The 18729-nt window shown below is 32.1% G+C and overlaps 1 protein-coding gene across 3 annotated transcripts in view; it reads left to right on the forward strand.

The window, feature by feature from the left end:
• The window catches only part of LOC114332919 (tyrosine-protein kinase Src64B), a 699550-nt gene that overhangs the window by 596993 nt on the left and 83828 nt on the right, over nt 1-18729 (forward strand). Inside the window, exon 1 of one of the 3 annotated variants that reach the window (XM_028282709.2) lies at nt 7204-7559. The exons of the other annotated variants lie outside the window; for them this stretch is intronic. The gene's annotated coding sequence lies outside the window, so the exon portion shown is untranslated. Of the gene's footprint in view, nt 1-7203; nt 7560-18729 lie in introns of those variants that run through there. 3 annotated transcript variants of the gene reach the window in all.

Here is an 18729-nt window from a genome sequence, read left to right on the forward strand (position 1 = left end):
AGTTTGAAACGAGTCTTATATCCTTACCATCGAGTCCTGATGTTTTTAGGATATCGATTAGTTTTCCATGTGGGACTTTATCAAATGCCTTCTCGAAATCTATGAAACATGCATACACATCGCAATTGACATCCCTGGCTCTCTGTATTAGAACTTGCAAGCTGAAAAGTGCTTCCCTCGTTCCGTGTCCTGATCTGAATCCAAATTGAACTTCACTCAGCTGTTCTTCTAATTTGGTGTATATGCGCGAGTGAATGATAGTAAGGAGTACTTTAAGTACATGGCTCATCAAACTAATTAATCTATGTTCTTCACATTTTCTAGCGTTGGCTTTTTCGGGAAGTGGAATGAATATTGATAGTAGCCAGTCTTTTGGTAAGTAACCAGTCTCGTATATGTTATTGAATAACTTCGTAAGAGCTGTAATTTGTTGTGCCTCTAATAGCTTTAAAATTTCACCATGCACCTCATAAGGTCCTGGTGATTTCCCCTCTTTAATCCGCTTAATGGCCATAGTTACTTCTTCGTTTGTTATTTCTGGGCCATAGGGATTGTCTATTTCATACGGACTTCGTGCAGCATCTTCGAATAATTCTTGCATATATTCTTTCCATCTTCTTAATTTATCTTCAATTGTAGTCAAAATTTGACCTTCGACGTCTACGACTATGCCTATATTGCGTTATTATTCCTCAGTTTAATTGTATTCAGTGCAAGAATAAGCCTCGAGTTCGAAGACACCAAAATTACCACCATTTTAGCGATTTTGAACGGGCTGGAATTATTTACTATAGAGATATGGGTTTATCGTATCGCGAAATTGGCCGTCGTGTTAATTATACGGCAATGACAGTTATGCGAGTGTGTCGTGTGTAGACAAACGAAGGAAGAGGAAGACGAAAAAGACCAACTGGTCAACCGAGGCGTACCACAGGGTGTCAAGATGGGCGCTTTAGACTCCTGGCTCCGCGAGACCGTTTTGCTACTACTTGTCAAATCGCTGACCAATGGATTGGAGTAGAAGGTAGACTTGTTACTATACGTACCCTATACCGCAGCATTCGAGCCTTTGGACTGGTTTCATTCCGCCCACGACGAGTGCTTCCTTTTACTGCGGACCACTGTCATCAACGTTTGAATTGGTGCAGAGAACGGCAGCATTGGATGTCAGAATGGCATAATGCAGCATTCAGCTATGAATCGCGATTTTGTTTAGGTATGCGTGATGGTCGTAAGATGATAAGACAGATATCGATTATCTCATTTTGTCAATGCCTAGACGTGTATTCAGCTAGGGGGTCGCCAAACACATAATTTTTTTTTGATTACATGTCAATAAAAAGTCTTGCTAATGTTATCGTTTCATTCTTGATGAAAATGTACCATGTTGCCAAAAAATAAAGTTCCAGAAATGATTCCTTCTGGGTGTAACACTTCTAATGTCACTGAGTATCTTTTATTTTTTTGATATTGAAATGAAGCCCAAACCTGCTACATACTTACTTCTGCTACCCTGAAGGCAAGCATATGTAGACCTTCCAGACTGTTTCCAAAAATGACAGTGTTATCAGCTTATCAAAAGGTACGTATCCATTAGGTTGGTGCTCCGTGTAACTGCTCCACGTAGTGGATACGTTGGTGCTCTCGCTCGGCGCTCACCCTCGGCGATCCAAGCGGTGGCGGTTTATATGTAGACGAGCGCATGCCGCATCCATTGGATCAGTTACACGGAGCACGGAGCACCAACGTAATGGATACGTACCTTTATGGTAGGGGAGCCAGAGCGGGAATTTTTGCAGTTACTCGAGCGCGTCAGATTAGCATATGGGGATAAACCTGGTACCAGATGTACCTCTACCATATATTGGCTCTTAACACAGGGGAGTTCGTTAAGGGGGGGCCGAAAAAAAAAATATCCTTAAAAAAACTCGAAATTGTCAGATTAAGATAAGGTAAGTTAAGTACATGCAAAAGAGTGTATATTTTAAAAATCTGACGATTTGAGCCGGGCGTAAGGAAATGGGTGAGTCCCAAAGTTTCACCAAGAAAAAAGCGAATATTTCGCGAAATGAATGACAGATAGAAAAACTAAAAAATATGTGCTCAATATTTTTTAAAAATCTATCGAATGATACCAAACACGACTTCCCACGGAGAGGGGTGGGGGGTAAATTTAATATTTTAAATACGAATCCCGTCGATATTTCGCGAAATGAACATCAGATCGAAAAACTGTAAAATACACTTATTCAATATTTTTGAAAAATCTATCTAATGGCACCAAACACGACCCCCACGAAGGTGGGGTGGGGGGTTACTTTAAAATCTTAAATGGGAGCCCCCATTTTTTATTGCAGATTTGGATTCCTTACGTAAAAATAAGTAACTTTTATTCGAAACATTTTTTCGAATTATGGATAGATAACGTTATAATCGGAAAAAAGAATGTTGGAAATGGAAAATTAAATTAAAAAATGGCAAGCGCCCACTAAAATGGAAAACTTTCCTTAACTGTTTTTGGTTTTAGGACGTACTCCTCACAACCCAATAGGTCTCCATAACGCTCGAGTGACTGCACATTTAGCATACTTTGCTCCCCTACTATTATGTTGTTCAGTCCTCCTCCATTTATAAATTCGCTCGTCTATATCGGTTAGCGCTAGGTTCTTCATGTGCTCTGGATATATTGGATAATAATGGGGATAATATATAGCCCTGTCGCATACCTCTTTTTATCTTAGTGTCGTCTGTTAAATGATTCCCAACAGCTGCAGTTTGTTCGCAATGGACCATCATCATCATCATCATTCTCTTTGCCTTATCCCTATGCGGGGTCGGCTTCCCTAATTGCATTTCCGCACACAATTCTATCCTGGGTCATTTCAATATTTAATCCCCTTTACCAACATGTCCTGCCTAATCGTCTCCCCCCACGTCTTCTTTGGTCTTCCTCTCCTACTCCTTCCAGGAATCTGCACTTCAGCTACTCTTCGTATTGGATGATTAACGTCTCGACGTTGAACATGACCAAACCATCTCAACGTATGCTCTCTCATTTTGGTATCAATTGGTGCCACACCTAGAATTCCCCTAATATACTCATTTTTAATTTTATCCTTTCTTGTCACTCCACTCATCCATCTAAGCATTCTCATCTCCGCCACATGCATTCGTTGTTCCTCTTTCTTTTTCACTGCCCAACATTCAGTTCCGTACATCATAGCCGGTCTTATGTCTGTTTTATAGAACTTTCCTTTCAGCTTCATTGGAACTTTTCTGTCACACAACACACCACCCGCTTCCTTCCACTTCATCCATCCAGCCCTAATTCTACTGCATGCATATCCATCTATTTCTCCATTACTCTGTAATAGCGATCCCAGGTACTTAAAACTATTGCTTTTTACAATCAGTTCACCATCCAAAGATACCATTTTATTTGTAGTAACTTCATCTTTAAATGAACATTCCAAATACTCTGTCTTTGTCCTACTAAGTTTTAAACCTTTTTCCTCCAGAGCTCGTGTCCACTGTTCCAGTTTTTGTTCTGAGTCTCTTTCACTATTTCCTACTAACGCGACATCATCAACATACATTAAGCACCATGGAATGTTACCCTGTAGTTTCGCTGTTATCTGGTCCAAAAACTAATGAGAATAAAATTTGTTCGTAATGGATATTGTTTATTATATGTCAGTCTCTGCATTCTAGATCAAGTTCCATCAGTGCATCATGTTTCCTTCTATCTCTTTCTTATAATCATTATTACACAGGATGTCACACTTCTAGTCTCTACATCGTGAAAAGTAAACTTGTATTGCAAAAGTGCCCCTGTGTGTTTGTCGTGTGTTCTTTACTTTTTATGATGTTTTTTATGTATAATTTTTATGTATAAAGTTTTCAGGAGATGGCTCATAGTGATAAAGGCTTTATTCTACTAAGTATATTCTTCACATTTTTGGAAACGAGTAGAGACCAACTCACAGAAAGTTACAAATAAAAATAAAAATTGATAAAACCATACTAATTTTCTACAGATTCTTGTAAATTGACGGGTAAAAAGGAATTCCTATAAATTAATATTTTTCAAAATATCCGCTTCTACCGATACTGTGACCAATATATCAAAAATAGGTACTTTTTATGTATTACAATATTTCACAGCGTTTGTTTAATCAGAGATAGATAACGAATCTGTTGTTAAATTGTATCATGTACCGAAGGACGTACGTGGATTTCCTGTGAATATATCATCAAAATGTCCGTTTTAAAACAGAATACAAAATAAACAGTTGTGTTGATAATGCATGCTCTGTGCTCTACTGGTTTTACCAAACATGTTTAATAGAGGTGTTCATTAGTAGTATTTTGTGGTATTCGTTCCTAATTGATTCAATTGTTATACGCACCCTAAAGTAAAAAATAGAGTTTTAATTGGTTTCAAAACTTCAACACAGAATTTGAAATTTAATTACTGAACTGTTAATGAGTAAGAGTAACATGTAAAATTAGTTACATGTTACTCATTGAATGAAGGGATTTTGTAGAAATGGTTAAAATACTTTTTTCGATAATTCACATTGAAATTAAATTTTTGAAACTATTATACAGTAGAAAAGTGTTTAAATGTTTTTATAAGACAATTTATTTTATGTTTTAGATCTTGTGTTTTACATAGATCTTTTTACATAATTATATGAAACTTCGTAAAAAGTCATGTTAATAGATTGAAATCTTTAACATTTATAAAAACAACTTATTGTTATTATTTACATGAAATTACAAAATACAAAAAAAATGTTTTGTTTTGCTAAAAATCACTTTTTATCTGCCCTTAAAATAAGGGAGGGAGGGGGTAACAAGGATCAAGGCACCATCGCACTTTCCGGCAAGATTCAGTTTTTCATTATTCAAGGTCTCAGGTAAAAGAATCCGAACGTAGCAGCTGGTCCTCAGGTTTTGCATACTCAAATACATACTTCCAGGTCCCGGTCTACAAGACAAACGAAATGAAGGGAGTAAAAGCGATGCGTTGAATTACTGAATAGCTATGATAGAACAAAATAGGTTAAAATTAATGGAAAGTGGAATCAAAATTTTCTATGGTTAAATAGTAGTTAGCCAGTAGCAACAATTAGCAAGTGACAAGTTCGAAGAAGTAATAGAGAAAAAAACCAAAGAAGAGATGGTGAGTGTCCCACGCGCGTCGGAATCGGTCTCGGCCACGTAAGTGGTCGTTAACACCAAAGCCTGGTAGGCCAGGGTAATAAGACAAAAATATACCCTGTTCGTGACACTTCAGCAGCCAGGGTACTGAAGCGTTTTTTCGACAGGTAATACCTATAGGAACAAATTATTTATAACTATTTCCTGCGTAGAATCTGGCGGCCATTTTTATTTATAAACAATTAACTGTCAGAAAATGGCATTTTCCCCTTTTTTTTCAAATCAACGGAAAACAGTGAAACATGATTTTTTAGTACAAATATCTTCGAGATTATGGAAAAAGCTTTAAAATGACGTATTACAAAGTTTGATATACTTATTTATTGTTAATATAATTGCGAAAAAAAATCGGAATTGCAAAAAAATATTTTCTCAATAACTGTTGTAAAAATTAGTGTACAGCTTTGAAATTTTTGTCAAATGAGGGTTCTTTGGTGCTTAATATGTGATAAAAATTTCAAAGCGATTCGTCCAATTGTTTAAATTTTATTCAAAATGTTTATCCCAGAGAGCATTTTTTTTGCAATAACATAAGTCAGAAAAATAGAACCATTCCACAGGTGTCAAATAAAAGAGGATGAGCTACATTTTCAACATGGTTTAAAAAAATGAATAAAAAATGCATTTATTAGTAATAAATAATTATGCAAAGGTATCGTCAATTTTTCTTTATAAACTTCTTGAATAACTTTTTCCAAAAAAATTAACTTTTTTGCCCTGTTTTAAGTGCACAACTACCAAGTAATGTTATCTATATCATAATTGATAAAAAATTGTAATAAATATGTATAGTTTCTTATATAACAAAATAAAAAGTTTATAAGGAAAGATTTACGATACTTTTGCATAATAATTTATTACTAATAAATGCATTTTTTATTCACTTTTTTAAACCAAGTTGAAAATATAGCTCATGCACTTTCATTTAACACCTGTGGAATGGTTCTAACGTCATTTTCTTCTGACTTATGTTATTGCAAAAAAAACGCTCCCTCCCTGGGATAAACAATTTGAATAAAATTTAAACAATTGAATGAATCGCTTTGAAATTTTTATCACATATTAAGCACCAAAGAACCCTTATTTAACAAAAATTTCAAAGCTGTACACAATTTTTTGTAACAGTTATTGCGAAAATAAATTTTTTTGCAATTCCGACCTTTTTTCGCAATTATATTAACAATAAATGAGTATTTCAAACTTTGTAATACGTCATTTTAAAGCTTTTTCCATAATCTGGCAGATATTTGTACTAAAAAAACCATAAGTTTCCCTATTTTCCATTGATTTGAAAAAAAAGTTAAAAATGCAATTTTTCGACACTTAATTGTTTATAAATAAAAATGGCCGCCAGATCCTACGCAGGAAATAGTTACAATTTGCTCTTGTAGGTATTACCTGTCGAAAAAACGCTTCAGTACCCTGGCTGGTCAAGTGTCATGGAAAAACCTTATTACCCTGGACTATGGTTCAGAAGTACGACCGATTCTGACAACAAGTGGCTTCCGAAAAATAAAAAAAAACTTAAAAAACTTAAAAAAACTTAACGCCGTACACACATAATATAATATAATAGCAATGAGCTAAGATATACCAACTATAGTAGTTAGTATAACGTCAAGTTAATTTGCGTTTAAATCACATCCCTTTCTATGTTTTTTTCTGAACTTGGGATATATTCAAACTTTAACGCATATATTTATAGGGAGTCTCCTAAGTCTCCTACAAACTCCTGTTTTTTATTTATTTGGAAGTAACTTCATACCTATAAGATAATAATTTTTCAACGAAAACTTGCGTAAAGCGTAAAGCAAATTGTAAAATAGTATAATGAACATTCTTTGATCCATATTCATAATATCTTCAGTTATTTTAAAACAACGAATACTCCATCAGTAACGAACAGTTACATTTCCGCCGTCACTGTACGTTCAGCTGGTTTTACCAAACCGCGTTTACCATTCTTGTCGCAGGCACGTTACCGACTCGGTACTTTCAATTTCCTTATGAGGAACGCTTAAAGACTCAAATAAAAGTTATTTTTTCAAAACTGTGCGGTCGAGTGCGGTGCGGAGTAGTGATGAAAAAAGAGCTGTCAAGAAAAGTTATGGTGGTTATTTGTGTCGGTTGTGACATCTGAACGTGTTTAGAGAATAACTTTATGAAACGTTTAGGTTCATTAGGAGAAATATTGTGTGATAAGTCATTTTCAGTGTCAAGAACAAAGGTTGTTTATGCGTTTTTCTCGTTGTGAATAACACATTCTAATGGGTGGAAACAGTAAATCGTGTTGTGACATTTTGAGTGATGTTTTAAGGAGACAAACATGATTGGTATGTACTCAAAATAAGTCAAAGATATAAAAATAACTAATAAACAAAAAATGTCTCTATTTATTATCTAATTAAGAATGAAGGCTCCTTTTCACTATTAATAAGATAAAAAATTATATAAACAATTCTCAATTATTATAGAAATTAAATATAGGATTTTATTTTGAAAAGAAGTTTAATGTTCCATCTTCGACGCCCAATTTTTGTATTTTACTTTTAAAAATTATCATACCTTCAAACTCAAACTACTTGTTCTCTGACTTTTTGCTTCTTCATTTAGGTGCGATATAAAAGGTCGATCGACATCGATCTGTTTAATAGACAAAATTATTGGATATGTAATTTAGTATGTTAACAGTTGTAAAAAAACAAGGGGTCCCAGGGGTGTCCGATCCAATTTTGTTCTGACTATGATTAATTAATAATTAAAAAAATGACGTTTTTTTATAAATTAAAAAAAAATCGACACGGGCAGATATTATTTCAGAATTTTTTGAATCATTCTAAACAAAAAATGTCTGTAATTTTTCTCTTCAGATGATTTTTTTCGAGTTATAAACAATTTGAAACTGAAAAAAGAAGGAAAGATGACAATTTTCAAGGCCCAAGAACACAAGTATAATATATCATTTATGAAATTACGAAGTACCTACCTAAATTCAAGTTTCAACCCTTTTTATTCTATCAGGTCCCGTTAAGAATTTTTGCCATGTTTTATTCTAAAATAAATATTTTTTAATTGTTGACGAGGAAGGTTCCTGATGGGAAAACGTGCGGCCTGGCGATCGGGCTGCATTAACAACTAAATAACAATGTTTTAAAATTACATGATTCTTGATGAGCATCAAAATGCGTATCAAGAACTGATAGAATAAGGTTTAGAATTTAGGTACTTCGTAATTTCAAAAATTATATTTTTTACTTATGTTTTTGGGCCTTGAAAACCGTCATCTTTCTTTCTTTTTCAGTTTTAAATTGTTTATAACTCTACAACGATCAACTTAAGAGAATAATTACATATAGTACATTCTTTTACTTTGATGTAAATTTTAAAGAACCGCTTGGATTGACATGAAATTTTGCATACGCATAGCTTACATGTCAAAGAAAAAAAGTGGTATTGTGCCGATGTGTGCTTTTACCCTGGGGGTGACTTTCACCCCATCTCGGGGGTGTAAAAATATATGTCCAAGATAAGTCCCGAAATGGATAAACTGACTAATTTTAAGCAAATAACTCAAAACGTAGGCATTTTGTCGAAAAAAATATCCTTACCAAAACTATAGCCTCTAAAAAAGTAAAAAAAAACGGTGTATATGTTAGGTCTCTATACCTAGCAAAAACAGAGTTATAGCTAATGAAAAATAGGTTCATATTCGAAAAATTCCAAATATCCAAAATTCAGTGTGAAATATCCAAATAATGAATAGGCCAGGGTAATAAGACAAAAATATACCCTGTTCGTGACACTTCAGCAGCCAGGGTACTGAAGCGTTTTTTCGACAAGTAATACCTATAGGAACAAACTGTAACTATTTCCTGCGTAGGATCTGGCGGCCATTTTTATTTATAAACAATTAACTGTCAAAAAATTACATTTTTCCTTTTTTTTCAAATCAATGGAAAACAGTGAAACTTATGAGTTTTTTAGTACAAATATCTTTAAGATTATGGAAAAAGCTTTAAAATGACATATTACAAAGTTTGATATACTCATTTATTGTTAATATAATTGCGAAAAAAGGTCGGAATTAAAAAAAAATTATTTTCGCAATAACTGTTGTAAAAATTAGTGTACAGACAGGTTTGAAATTTTTGTCAATTGAGGGTTCTTTAGTGCTTAATATGTGATAAAAATTTCAAAGCGATTCATTGCATTGTTTAAATTTTATTCGAATTGTTTATTTCAAAGAGCATTTTTTTTGCAATAACATAAGTCAGAAAAAAATGACGTTAGAACCATTCCACAGGTGTCAAATGAAAGAGCATGAGCTATATTTTCAACTTGGTTTAAAAAAGGCGAATAAAAAATGCATTTATTAGTAATAAATAATTATGCAAAAGTATCGTAAATCTTTCCTTATAAACTTTTTGGATAACTTTTTCCAAAAAAATTAACTTTTTTACCCTGTTTTAAGTGCACAACTACCAAGTAATGTTATTTATATCATAATTGATAAAAAATTGTAATAAATATATATAATTTCTTATACCGGGTGTCCATTTATATTTTCCCCCATTTTAACTGCCTATAACTTCTAAACGGCTCAAGATAGAAATATGCGGTTTTCGCTGAAATGTTTTATTTTAGTAAAAGTTTTGTCTGAATGGATTAAATTTTTTATATCGCTTTCAAATACGAAAAAAAATGGCGGATTTTTGAAAAAAACTTTGTTGACTTTTTTTTAATGGAACACCCAGTATATTTTTTTGTAAATTGAAAGAAAGGTCATTCACCTATCCAACGATATAAAGTTTTTCAAAATCGGTTGTCAAATGACTGAGTAATTTATTTTTAAAATGAGAGGTGCAACTCTCTAACTAAGCAAATTGATATTATGTTATGTGATTTCCACATTGCATCTCTCATTTTAAAAATTAATTGCTCAGTCATTTGACAACCGATTTTGAAAATTTTTATATCGCTAGATAGGTAAATGATCGTTTTTTCAATTTTTTAGGTAAATGGCCATTTTTCATATCGCTTTTAAATAAAAAATGGCGGATTTTTGAAAAAAAAACGTTGTTGACTTTTTTTATTAAAACAGCCAGTATATTTTTTTGTAACTTGAAAAAATGGTCATTTACCTATCCAGCGATATAATTTTTTTTTTAAATCGGTTGTCAAATGACTGAGAAATTAATTTTTAAAATGAGAGATGCAATGTGAAAATCACAACATAATATCATTTTGCTTAGTTACATGTTATTTAGGTATGTGATATCCACGCTGCACCTCTCATTTTAAAAATTAATTACTCAGTGATTTGACAACCGATTTTAAAAAACTTTATATCGCTGGATAGGTGAATGATCGTTCTTTCAATTTACAGAAAAATATACTGGGTGTTCCATTAAAAAAAGTCAACAAAGTTTTTTTCAAAAATCCGCCATTTTTATTTTCGTAATTGAAAGCGATATAAAAAACTCAATCGATTCATAGAAAACTTTTAGTAAAATAAAACATTTCAGCGAAAACCGTATGTTTCTATCTTGAGCCGTTTAGAAGTTATAGGTAGTTAAAATGGGGGAAAATATAAATGGACACCCGGTATAACAAAATAAAAAGTTTATAAGGAAAGATTTATGATACTTTTGCATAATTATTTATTACTAATAAATACATTTTTTATTCGCTTTTTTTAAACCAAGTTGAAAACATAGCTCATGCTCTTTCACTTGACACCTGTGGAATGGTTCTAACGTCATTTTTTTTTCTGACTTATGTTATTGCAAAAAAATGCTCTCTGGGATAAACAATTTGAATAAAATTTAAACAATTGAATGAATCGCTTTGAAATTTTTATCACATATTAAGCACCAAAGAGCCCTTATATGACAAAAATTTCAAAGCTGTACACTAATTTTTACAATAGATATTGCGAAATTAATTTTTTTTGCAATTCCGAACTTTTTCCGCAATTATATTAACAATAAATGAGTATATCAAACTTTGTAATACGTCATTTTAAAGCTTTTTCCATAATCTCAAAGATATTTGTACTAAGAAAACCATAAGTTTCAATGTTTTCCATTGATTTGAAAAAAAAAGGAAAAAATGCCATTTTTGACACTTAATTGTTTATAAATAAAAATGGCCGCCAGATCCTACGCAGGAAATAGTTACAATTTGCTCTTGTAGGTATTACCTGTCGAAAAAACGCTTCAGTACCCTGGCTGCTCGAGTGTCATGGGAAATACCTTATTACCCTGGACTAGAAGCACTCTTGGGGAAAACACATTACAACTTTTTTAAAGTGTTTAAAAAAAGCTTTATTTCTGTTTTTATAAAAAAAATTCTAGCATCAAATGTAACCAAGTTACGCTCAAAATAAAGCTGGTTCCTTTTGTTTTGGCAAAAAAAGTCAGGAAGATCACCCCCAATTAGCAACTTAAATGAAATTAATCGTTACCGCTTCACAGGTTACTTTACTTATGTTGTGTTTATATTATGATCTGTATGTTTCATCGATTTAAAGTGCTTATTTTTGAAAAAATTTAGTTTTAAAGTAAAATTTTTAAAAATTTTAATTTTGAAAAAAATGATTTTTTCCAAAATAACTTAAAAATTGTTAGAGATACCAAAAATCTTAAACAATAAAAAAAGTTGGCTTTACTTTTCTGAATATTTTGTATTTTTTTGTTTTTCTGTAAAACAAAAATTGGTTAAGATTCGGTGTTTCTAAGTTTGCATGCACTCGTGATAAGTGACTCGTTCAAGCCCTTTTAACTACAGCTCTTTAAAAAATAAGGATTTTGAACCGATGAAACTTACAGATCATATGACCAATACACACGCGAGTAAAAAACTTGTGAAGTGGTAACAATTAAGTTCATTTGAAATGCTAATTAGGGGGTGATTTTCCCGATTTCTTACCAAAAAAAGGGACCAACTTTATTTTGAGGGTAACTTGTTTACTTTTGATGTTAAAAATTTTTTTTAGAAAACAAAAATACAAAATTAACAGATAGAATCATGATGTTTGTTATTTTTATCTTTTACGAGCATAACAATGTTAAGGATTATATTTGCAGCATTTGACCAATTGAGTTGTTCCCGTTACTAGATTTTTATCTAGGTGGAACAAAAACTACAAGAACTACAATTTTTTGTTTAAGTTAGATATCGTTTGTTTTGGTATTGTTTTAATTTCGAACTCGAGCATTTAAATTGTTTAAAATAAAACAAAATGTTTAAAGTAGGTTGCTGTAATACAAGATCATTAGTACCTTCATTGCAAAATATTAAACAAATAGTTTCGGATAATTCTTTAGATATTCTTTTAATATGTGAAACATGGTTGAAATATAGTATTGTTGATGACCAATTAAATTTTAATAATTATAAATTATACCGGGCGGATAGAAATTGCAGAGGTAAAGGAATATGTATATATGTTGGAGATGGATTGCGTTGTGAACCACTTATAAGTAGGCAGGATTATATCTGGGAACAGTTATGGATTAAAATTACGGTTCATAAAAAAACATTTGGAATAGGTGTAATATATAGACCTCATGAAAAAAATTTAAATTCTTTTCTGGATGAGTTTGAAAATAGTCTAATTGATATTGGACCAACTGTAGATGAAATAATTTGTATGGGTGATTTTAATTTAGACTTGTTTGACTATGACAATAGTAGTGTTAAGAATTTTTATTCAATTTTAGAATCACTGAATTATTGTCAATTGATAGACGTTCCTACTAGAGTCACTGCTACATCTGCAACACTTCTAGATTATGTAATAGTACAAAAAGGAGCTGCAGTGGAGGGGGTGTCATACATCATAACATCTCAGATCACTCTATTGTTTATTGTAAGGTAAATGTAGGTGGTACATCGCAACAATCTAAAATGTGTACATATAGAAGCTTTAAAATTTTTAATCAAGAATCCTTTCAGGCTGATTTGTTTAATACTTCATTTTTCAGAATATATGACCAGGAAAATATTGATGCAAAAATATCGTACTTAGTTAATTGCTTAAATAATTTATTTGATATACATATTCCCATAGTTACCTCTAGAGTCACTAAAGCCAGAGCACCATGGATGACATATGTCATCAAAATTATGATGAACGAGAGGGACAAAGCTTTAAGCAAATTTAAAAGGACTAGATTACAGAGACATTTAGATTTTTATAGACAAATGCGTAACTTTACTAATCGGGCTATTGAGAGAGAAAAAAAGGCATACTTTATACATCAATTCAATAATAATTCATCAAAAGAAATGTGGAAGACACTAAAGTTGAATAAATTTCTTCCCGATAAAAATAAAAATATTCCAGAGGATTTAAAAAAGCCTAACGATCTAAATAATTTTTTTATAAAATCTGTTCCTAATAAAAAACCACCCCAACATCTTTTAAATTTTTATAATAATAATACATTACTCAATGAAAACTTTAAATTTAAGGAAATTAATGACTTGTTTGTTTTTAAGACCATATCAGATATAAAAACGAATGCGAGAGGGTGTGATGGTATAAATATTAAATTAATTAAACTTTGTTGTCCTCATATCGTACCTTACATTACACATATTATAAATTATTGTTTAACAGAGAATGTCTGTCCGGCGATGTGGAAGAGGGCAGTTGTGAGGGTATTGCCGAAGAAACAAAATCCAAAAGAAATGAAATACTTGCGAGGTATCAGTATTTTACCTACTTTATCCAAAGTATTGGAAAGAGCTATGGAAATTCAAATAAAGGAATATATACAAAAATTTTCTCTTTTACCTGATGTTCAATCTGGATTTCGCAAAGGCTTTAGTTGCACAACTGCACTTTTGCATATTGTCGATGACATACTTACGGCTATAGATGACAGAAAATGTACTATATTGATTTTATTAGATTTTAGCAGAGCTTTTGACACTATTAACCATGAATTAATGATAAGCATTTTAAAGTATTTAGGATTTTCCTATGATGCGTTGTTACTTATAATAAGCTATTTGGAAGGGCGACAACAGCATGTTAATATAGAAGGTCAAAATTCAAACTCTTTGAATATTAATTCAGGAGTTCCACAAGGCTCAATATTGGGTCCTTTATTATTTTCTCCATATACTTCTAATCTTCTCTCTAAGCTTCAGTCATGCCAAGCTCATTTATATGCTGATGACACTCAGCTCTACTACAGTTTCCCAATCGAAAATTTAAAAAACGCTAATGATCTGATTAATGCCGATTTAAAAAGATTTGTAGAAGCTGCTTTAAACCATTGCCTATGCATCAATTCCAGTAAATCAAACATATTAATATTTGGGCCAAGAAATCAAAGGGAATTAGTTTTACCATCAATCCAAATCCAAATTCAGGATTCAATTCTTGATGTTGTTGATGTGGCAAATAATTTGGGTGTATTAATGGATTCAGAGTTACAATTCGAAAAACATATAAATAAATTGATACAGCGTGCCTACGCTTCAATTAAGATTATATACGGTAATCGACATTTTCTACCATTTAATGTTAAGAAAGTTTTGTGTGAATCTCTTGTACTTTCAAATTTTAATTATGCTGACGCTCTTTACGGTCCTAATTTAGCCACTCACTACAAGAATAAAATTCAAAAAGTTCAAAATTCCTGTCTAAGACTCATATTTGGCATTCGCAGAAGACAGAGAGTTTCACATAAAATTAAGGAAATTGAGTGGCTGAATATGGAAAATAGAAGGGTACATCATGCAGTCTGTCTTTATCATAAAATAATTCTAACAAAAAAACCGTCTTATCTTCATCGTAAAATCACGTATCGAACGGACATACACAACTTAAATATTAGATATAAAGGTTTGCTGGCAATACCGAAATTTAAAACAGAGATATTTAGAAGGTCTTTTAGGTATCAGGTACGTCATTTGTATAATTCATTACCATCAACAATAAAAGTATTAAACATTGGGCAGTTTAAATCCAAATCTAGAGACTGTTTGTTTATTTCTCAATCATAATTTTGGTTCTGGACGAACATAATGCTCGAGCTCGAATAAATTGGTAAATTAAACGAAATTATTGTTGTTTTTATAATGGCACTATATAGATAAGTTTTTTTTTCTTTTTCGGGTTAAGTGGAAGAACATTTTCTGTAAATGGCGACATTTCAGAAAATGAACTTCGCCCTTTATTTCTGAAAATAATATATTATGTTTTATAAAAAAATGTACATTTCTATATTGAAGAAATAATAAAGACGATTACCCAGATTTAGCCATACGGCTCACACTCCCTCTAAGGGGAAAATTGACTCATCCCAGATACCTACGGTAAAGACGATATTATTATTATTATTATTATTATTAATTTTTCAACAAAAATACGCATTTTAAGTTAAAATGAGTTTTGCCCAAAAAAGTGTTTCGTTTTTTGGTTATGGTACGTTAAAATATTCGATTTGGAATTTGACAAATATGAACCTATTTTTCATTAGCTATAACTCTGCTTCTACTAGGTATAGTGACCTAATATATACACCATGTTTTTCACTTTTTTACGTGCTATATTTTTGATAAGAATTTTTTTTCGACCAAATACTTACTTTTTGAGTTATTTGCGAAAAACTGTCTGAAAACGTGGTTATTTTGTAAAAAAATTAACATATTCACTCGCAAATAACTCGAAAAGTATTAACTTGCTGAAAAAACTTTATAGAACAAAAGTTGCTTAGAATTACTCATTTTATCCATTTCCGGACTTATTTGGAACATATATTTTTCACCCCCAAAAGGGGGTGAAACTCACCCCTAGGGCAAAAGCACACATCGGCACAATATCACTTTTTTTTGACTTGTTAGCTATGTGTATGCCAAATTTCATTTCAATCCAAGCGGTTCTTTAAAATTTAGAGGTTTTGCAATATTTTATCTTTAAAGAACGTGCTAATAAGTAGTAAGACCTTTTTTGTTTGTATAGAGAATGATCCAAAAAATCTGAAATAATACCTCCCGGGTCGAATTCTATTTTTTTTTATTTATTAAAAAAGGCCATTTTTTAATTATTAATTAATTATATCACCGGAGGGACAGCAGTCGTTCGGATACAATTAGCGTCTCTTTGCAAAGAAAATTACGTCAACTTCGCTAAGTAACAAGACATTTACTCAACAGATACACTACACATTACACTAGGTACCTGATTGGAAAAATCCACTGTAGGTACCATGCCAATGGTCATTAGTTGTTAAGGCATTAAGCTGAATAAAAAAATTAATTCTAGTCAGACCAAAATTAGATCGGGCCCCATTGTTTTTTATAATTGTTAACATACTAAATTACATATTCAATAATTTTTATCCATTAAACAGATCGGTCCCGATCGACCTTATATCGTATCTATATACGGCAATTTAGCTGATTCGGCATGCGGTCTACGTACAAAAACAAATTAGAGAAACTATTACAAACATTACTATTTTATTATTACTAACAGCTTCACTGTTCAATTGGTAATTATGCAAAGAGTCTACATTCTACCACATCCAATACTATTTTAATATTAAATATCATGCAACCGCAGTAAATATCGGTTTTTGCCTGAAAGGAGGAAGACCTAACCCTTCGGTCCAAACCCAACTTACGGGTATTAGAGTGAGAGAACCGCAGGGCAGGAGGTATTTGACCGCTGCGCGCAATCACAACCCACCCTTTTTATTATCACTAAACGGTCTTTTCAGCGTTTTAAATTAACACTCAAGGCCCATTTCGTTGATTCAAGTTTATATAGGCAACCCAAATTACACGCCGCTAATCCTCGGTTCGGGATTTAGACAGAATAACACGTGAAGTGTGAAGTAAAGCACAAGTATGACAAGTAAAGTAAAGTATAAATATAAATAATAAATAAAAAGTTTGTAATAGTTTCTCTAATTTGTTTTTGTACGTAGACCGCATGCCGAATCAGCTAAACTGCCGTAGATCGCATATCAGACGGTAGACCGCATACCAAACTAGAAACTCTGCCGTAGACCGCATACCGAAGTAGCACCAGTTATTGGTGGTAAATAATTTTAAATTTCAATTAAAGAAAGTGCTAAAAAGTGGAAAACATTTATGGTACTGTTCTGCATCTGGTTGCAAGGCAACCTGTTATACCGACGGACTCATACGGCCTGCTATCATACGGCCCCTATTTTCATTTAAAAAAAAATCATCGATTGCGTCATCACGCCCAGATGGATGACGTCACTGGTATGATATGTATACCAAAAAATTAGAATTTAAAAATAAAAATCGACCTATTTCGGGATTTATCTCCAGAGACGCCCATTCTCGAGAAAATGAATTTATTCCAACTCAAACGTCCTCACTGTATTTGTTTATAAGCCAAAAAATTGTTTATAACTTTAAAACAGTGCTGAGGCCTCTTAGATAATCCGATTTTAATTCTGTAAAGTGTATTAGATAGGTAGAGAGCCTCTTTATATGTGAAAAAATTAGCAAACTTCTAAATGGTCTACTTTCTGTTCAGAAAGTTTTTAAAAAATTTGAACTTTTTTAAAAAAATTTAGATTGCAAAATTATTATGCAAAATCTATCAGGTAGATTTTAATGAAATTTGGTGGACGATTTAAGTATGTTATAAGGATTTTCTATGCGAATTACGAAGGTTCTAAGTGCAACCAAAGTTGTTGAAAAACACTGAATAAAAAGAGGCTTATTTTGCCTCCTTATTTTGTATTTATTGCTATTTTTCAGAAAGGGTAATAATTTAAGACATTTTTAGCTAGTCGTATATCATAAAAAATTCAATTATCTTTATTTTAATTCCCTACGACTTTGCTCCAAAATTAATCGTTTTAAAGTTATAAGAAAAAATGTAGAAAAAAATTAATGTTTTTCGAAATTTTTAAATATTTTAATTGTTTTATTAATGTTCCGGGCATATTTGAGAAGGAGCATAAGTCAATTATTATTATTGAAGTTGTCACCTAACTTTATCTGCAAAAATCCGAATGCCACCTCGCACATCCACAAATAGACGTTTTTGTTTTTTTTACCGATCCGCCCTGGTCTATACATATAATATTGTTTCAATCAAAAGAGATTTCAATTTTTGTTATTTTTTTATACGTACATATAATACACAACATGTTTTTAAGCAAACCAAGAACCATTCGCTTACATAATAATATGCTATATGCCCCGTGTTGGCTTAATCCGTTACTGTTCAAATTTATTTCTTACCTTTTAACCTATTAACAACTATTAAACAATGGTTTCGAATTCACCTGTATAAAGTTGCGAGTTGGTCAGGTAGAAAAGTTACGAATTGGCCGGTGTACATTTTGATTTAAAAAAGTTTGTCATTAAGAGTTACGAGTTGGCGCGTGTCCCTATTTTTGTGTGTGACCAACTCCAATTCAGTCGAGTTCGGGACAAGGCTGAAAAAAATACCTGAAATCCGGGATTTTTCAATGAAAATCGGGCCATGTTTTT

The sequence above is a fragment of the Diabrotica virgifera genome, chromosome 6 (assembly GCF_917563875.1).
Source record: "Diabrotica virgifera virgifera chromosome 6, PGI_DIABVI_V3a".
NCBI classification, from domain to species: Eukaryota; Metazoa; Arthropoda; class Insecta; order Coleoptera; family Chrysomelidae; genus Diabrotica; species Diabrotica virgifera.